The 6013-nt window shown below is 45.6% G+C and overlaps 1 non-coding gene across 1 annotated transcript; it reads right to left on the reverse strand.

The window, feature by feature from the left end:
- Window positions 1–2900: 2900 nt before the first annotated feature.
- On the reverse strand, window positions 2901–2972 carry TRNAT-CGU. The gene has a single exon. It is a non-coding gene; the product is annotated as a tRNA-Thr (tRNA).
- Between the last annotated feature and the right edge of the window lie 3041 nt (window positions 2973–6013).

Genomic DNA, 6013 nt, shown 5'->3' on the forward strand with positions numbered 1-6013 from the left:
TCCCCCCCCCCCACCCATCTCTGAGAACCATTCCTTGGTTCCACCCCCTACCCACTTCCAAGCACCATTCTTTGGTTCCATCTCCGAGCATCAATCTTTGGTTCCACTCCCCACCCATCTCTGAGAACCATTCCTTGGTTCCACCCCCTACCCACTTCCAAGCACCATTCTTTGATTCCACCCCCTACCCACTTCCAAGCACCATTCTTTGGTTCCACCTCCGAGCATCATTCTTTGGTTCCACTCCCTACCCATCTCCGAGAACCATTCCTTGGTTCCACCCCCTACCCACTTCCAAGCACCATTCTTTGGTTCCACCTCCGAGCATCAATCTTTGGTTCCACTCCCTACCCATCTCCGAGAACCATTCCTTGGTTCCACTCCCTACCCACTTCCAAGCACCATTCTTTGGTTCCACTCCCTACCCACTTCCAAGCACCATTCTTTGGTTCCACTCCCTACCCACCTCCGAGCATCATTCTTTGGTTCCACTCCCTACCCACCTCCAAGCATCATTCTTTAGTTCCACTCCCTACCCACCTCCGAGCATCATTCTTTAATTCCACTCCCTACCCTCCTCCGAGCATCATTCTTTGATTCCACTCCCTACCCACCTCCGAGAATCATTCTTTGGTTCCACTCCCTACCCACCTCCAAGCATCATTCTTTGATTCCACTCCCTACCCACTTCCAAGCATCATTCTCTGATTCCACTCCCTACCCACCTCCGAGCATCATTCTTACGACGGTAAATTCCCCCTATTACTATATATAATCAGTTTTTGGTCACAAATGAGTATAATGAAATATTCACCTTATACAGTACAAGACAACAACTCCTCCCTTCATTTGCTAAACACAAACTATAATGATTTCGGGTTAAAGGGAAATGGTTTGTCAAAGCGTTTCAGCCAATAATTGAGTCATGATTAAGGTCATTTCTGGCTGTAACACATTAACATTTGTGGCTTTTACTAAATAAAGCCCATGTTTGCAGAAGATATACCGTATTGCAGTAGCGGCCCGTCCATAGAGGGCGCATGGGTGCCACCTCCCCTATCCATTCGTCTTGCCCCCTGATATACATATCAGTGGCACCGGACCATGGATTCCAATGCGGCAGGGTGTTTTTTTTAAACATCTGATTAGAGCCAGGGGCTCTAATAGGCTTCAACATAGGGTGAGCTCAGAGCGCAGAGCATTGCACTCTGAGCCTACCCAGTTTTGTGATCATAGCGAATACATTTTTGCTATTATCACACTAAAGTTCCTCCCCGCCAATCAGGAGGCAGGACTGTGATACCGGTTTCCCAATTGGCCAAATCGTCATTGCGATCCTATTGGATGTCTAGTGCTTTGGCGGAAGACACACGGTGGAGAAAGCTGGAGGAGCACACACTGGAGTCGCTGCTGAGAGGAAACCACAGCCCCACCACGCAAGCGGGTAGGTGCCGGGCTGCCCGTCAGGGGGTGCTGTGCCACTCCGTCGGTGGGTGTTGTTTGTTTGCCACCTCCCCAAGGTAGAACCCACCAGTCGCCACTGCTGTGGTGCGGACTGTCTTTCTGGATTGATGTGAATGAGGATTCAGCTGCCTTAGCCTGGACACAGGTATTATAGTGGCAGGATATAATGGGAGGTAGCAGTACCTATATGATAGTTGGAACTACAAACCTCTACACCAGGGGTCTCAAACTGGCGGCCCTCCTGCTGTTGTGAACCTACACACCCATCATGCCTCTGTCTGTGGGAGTCATGCTTGTAACTGTCAGCCTTGCAATGCCCCATGGGACTTGTAGTTTTGCAACAGCTGGAGGGTCGCTAGACTCCTGCTCTACACCCTGGAGTATTTTCAGGAACGATTTACGCCGGCGTATCCATAGATACGCCGCGTAAATTCAAAGCTACGCCGGCGTAACTATTTTATGTATTCAGAAAGCTAGATACGCCGACATTAGCCTAAGATACGACTGGCATAAGTCTCTTATGCCGTCGTATCTTAGGGTGCATTCTCACGCTGGCCGCTAGGTGACGCTTCCGTAGTTGTCAGCGTAGAGTATGCAAATTACATACTTACGCCGATTCACAAACGTACGTGCACCCGGCGGTAGTTTTTTACGTCGTTTGCATAACTCGTTTTCGGCGTAAGGCTGCTCCTGCTATTAGGAGGCGCAGCCAATGTTAAGTATGGACGTCGTTCCCACGTCGCGATTTGAAAATTTTACATCGTTTGCGTAAGCCGTCCGTGAATGGCGCTGGACGCCATTTACGTTCACGGGGAAACCAATGACGTCCTTGCGACGTCATTTACCGCAATGCACGTCGGAAAATTTTAGGGACGGCGCATGCGCAGTACGTTCGGCGCGGGAATGCGCCTAATTTAAATGATCCACGCCCCCCTACCGGATCATTTGAATTACGAGCGCTTACGCCGGCCCCTTTCACGCTACGCCGCCGCAAATTACGGAGCAAGTGCTTCGTGAATACAGCGCTTGCTCCTGTAATTTACGGCGGCGTAGCGTAGAGACGATAAGCTGCGCCGCCGGGTTAGTGCGCGCCCCTACCTGAATCTACCCCCCTGTTGATACATGGTCAGAGTTTCAAGACACACTATACCTGGGATATGCAATTAGCGGACCTCCAGCTGTTGCAAAACTACAAGTTCCATCATGCCTCTGCCTCTGGGTGTCATGCTTGTGGCTGTCAGAGTCTTGCTATGCCTCATGGGACTTGTAGTTCAGCAACAGCTGGAGGTCCGCTAATTGCATATCCCTGCACTATACTCTTTATAGCCAATTGTACATTTTCGTTCTGGAATATTTTAAACTTTTTAACAAGCAGTTATTGCTTATGGGTAAATATTGAGACCCTGGCATAAATATTTAAGGGATGTGGTGACCTCAGGCACAGATGGGGATTGAACCCATGATCTTTGGTTTACGAGACCAACGCCTTACCACTTGGCCACTGTGCCTTATACTACATTGCTTGCTTGCTTGCTTGCTTGCTTGCTTGCTTGCTTGCTTGCTTGCTTGCTTGCTTGCTTGCTTGCTTGCTTGTTTTTTTTTTTGTAATAGTTATTTTAATAGTATTTAATACAGAGTAGCATACAAAGGGATAATTCAGCTTATATGATATATAGTTTCCTAATTGACTAGGTTTCATTGACTACTCCTGTAGCCTAAGTTGGCCATAGATGGATTAAAATTCCCCTGGTTCAGCAGGGACCAGCTACATTTTGATCAATCTATGGCCATTCCCACTCCAGAGAAGTCGATCTAATGATTAACTTCTTTCGGACTGGCATGTTGGAAAAATTTATTCGATCGGCTGCTGCATTGATCAGTGTATTCTGGCAGCGGAGGAGTCCCGGCTGTCAGAATACAATACCATAGCGGGGAGGATTCCTGTGTCATCTTTGGAGACGGAAATGAGGTAGTAATAGAAAGATTGGTTGAAAGAGAAGAAAAAAGGTAAACAAGTTATGAAGTGGGGAGAGGAAGAATGACTGGGGGTAGGACGGGGTGGGGGAGGGCCCCCTGGCACCGCTAGGGTCAGGACATGTAATAATTTAAAATAGATGGTAAGTGCAGCGCAAAAAATACCAAAACATAAACAATTAAAAGTCTTTAAAATAGTGGAGAATCTTCCCAGAGAGGTCCAAAGAGATAGACCAAAAAGATAGTGAGCAACTGATTCCACAAGATCTTTTTTTCGCAATAAAAAAAATGTTTATTAAATATTTTTGACAAATACTTGACATTCACATTATTACATTTATATTTTGACATACATATAACAACACATACATGGTCTCACTATAATCCCTTATTTAGGTTATTCTATGGTGGCCTTTACATGTCATTCTCCCCAGTTCACTTAAAAAGAGGGAGAAAGCCTCTCCGGTATATATACAGATCGACACGGAATGGTTCCTGATACAGGTACTAATATGATATGTAGAGGCATGGAGGACACAGGGGGAAGGGGAAGGGGAAGAGAAAAAAAAACAAAAAAAACCCTCTCTAGCTGTGATTAACTCATCCCCATGTGAGCTACATTTTTTAAGTTATATTTATATTTCTATGTGATGGCCACCTACCTAAGAAGTCTCCCCCTCCCTCTCTCTAATTAGAGGAGAGATCATAAGGGGGAGGGGGAGGGAAAAAAAATTCCACAAGATCTAATCACCAGTGCTGATGAGGTAAACAACTGTGACAATCCCTCCACCTCTAGGCTCTCTAAACACTTTCACCTCATGAAATGGACCCCTGAGTAAACAGGTGGTCATATGAGCAGATATCAAGATAAATGGTCAAACGTCCAAAAGCACTAATGTCTCGTTCCCTTAGATGTCATCCAAGACGCCAGGTCATGTGTAAAGAGAGACAATCTAAGTGCTCACTATTTTACAATAAACTGTATTTTGTACATAAACACATACTACTCACATATAAAGATAAAAGGCCGGCATGTAAACAATATCCTATCAATGGTGGTTCCGTACGGCAGCAGGTGACGTCATGAGCAGCTCCTCCCCCGTACGCGTTACATTCTAACAGAACTTCCTCAGCGGGGCAGAAGTACTTTTGGACGTTTGACCATTTATCTTGATATCTGCTCATATGACCACCTGTTTACTGAGGGATCCATTTCATGAGGTGAGAGTGTTTAGAGAGCCTAGAGGTGGAGGGATTGTCACAGTTGTTTACCTCATCAGCACTGGTGATTAGATCTTGTGGAATCAGTTGCTCACCACCTTTTTGGACTATCTCCACTATTTTAAAGACTTTTAATTGTTTATGTTTTGGTATTTTTTGCGCTGCACTTACTATCTATTTTATCATTGCCATTGAATTACGTGAAAATTCTTCAGTGTTCAGCTTGCATACGGGGGGGGGGGGGGGGAGTTGATTTATATTTTGTTTGCGCTGATTGCACTTTCTGCTTTTGCATGTAATTTAAGAGAAAAATCAAAGCACTTTCTTCAAAAAAAAAGTGAATGTAATGTATTCTGGGGAGAACACAAATTCCATCCAGTCTATGTATTCCATCCAGTCTATGTATTCCATCCAGTCTATGTATTCCATCCAGTCTATGTATTCCATCCAGTCTATGTATTCCATCCAGTCTATGTCTGAAGGTCTCTACTTCCCTTTAACCTTGAGGTAGAGCCTCCCATATTTTGTGATATCTTGAATTCGGGCAAACCATCATTTCAACTTTGGAGGGTCTGACCAATACCACAATGTAGGGATACATGCTGTAGCCTTATTGATTAGGTGTATAATGGCAGAGTTTTTGTAATTTTTGAGAGGTATCAATTAATGATGCAGAAGGATGATGCCTAGAGGCACATGAAATTTCTAGACGATCGATGGGACTGATGTCTAGAAACTGTCTTGTTTTGGACAACTCCAGGACAATGAGTAGTAAAGAGCATTTCTCATCACTGGTAGACAGTGCCGATCCTGACCACCCTGGGACCCTAAGCAAAATGACATGTCACATTAAAGTTGAGAAGCGAGGAGCTGCCGACAGTGGCATGTCACATTAAAGTTGAGAAGGGAGTGTTCTGCTGTCAGAAATTACATCTTACATTAGAGTGAGAAGCTGGGGGTGCTGACTTCTTGCCTCTTCTCCCATGCAGCCAGTGAGTTGAGAAGCGTTGTGAGGGGCCGAAAATGACTTCTCACCAGGCGAGGCCTCTAGTAATTTGGGGGGCCCTCCACAACTCTGCGAGGCCCTAAGCAGCTTGCATAGTGAGCCTGTAGTGCGGATCGGCCCTGCTGGTATAGGAGAGCCAATACTCTATACCAGGGGGTCATCACCGATTGAAGATTTGTGTGTAAAGTATAGCATTCTGTCTATTTGAGAAGGAGAGGAGACACAATGGTTGTCCTCCCATTTTAGGATGAATGGGAGTTTGCTGTCTGTGTTAAGAGTAACCTATAAAGCATACAATATAGACAGAGGGGGCCAGATCCACAAAGCAGTCAACGCTGGCGTATCTAT

The sequence above is a fragment of the Rana temporaria genome, chromosome 4 (assembly GCF_905171775.1).
Source record: "Rana temporaria chromosome 4, aRanTem1.1, whole genome shotgun sequence".
Classification (NCBI taxonomy): domain Eukaryota; kingdom Metazoa; phylum Chordata; class Amphibia; order Anura; family Ranidae; genus Rana; species Rana temporaria.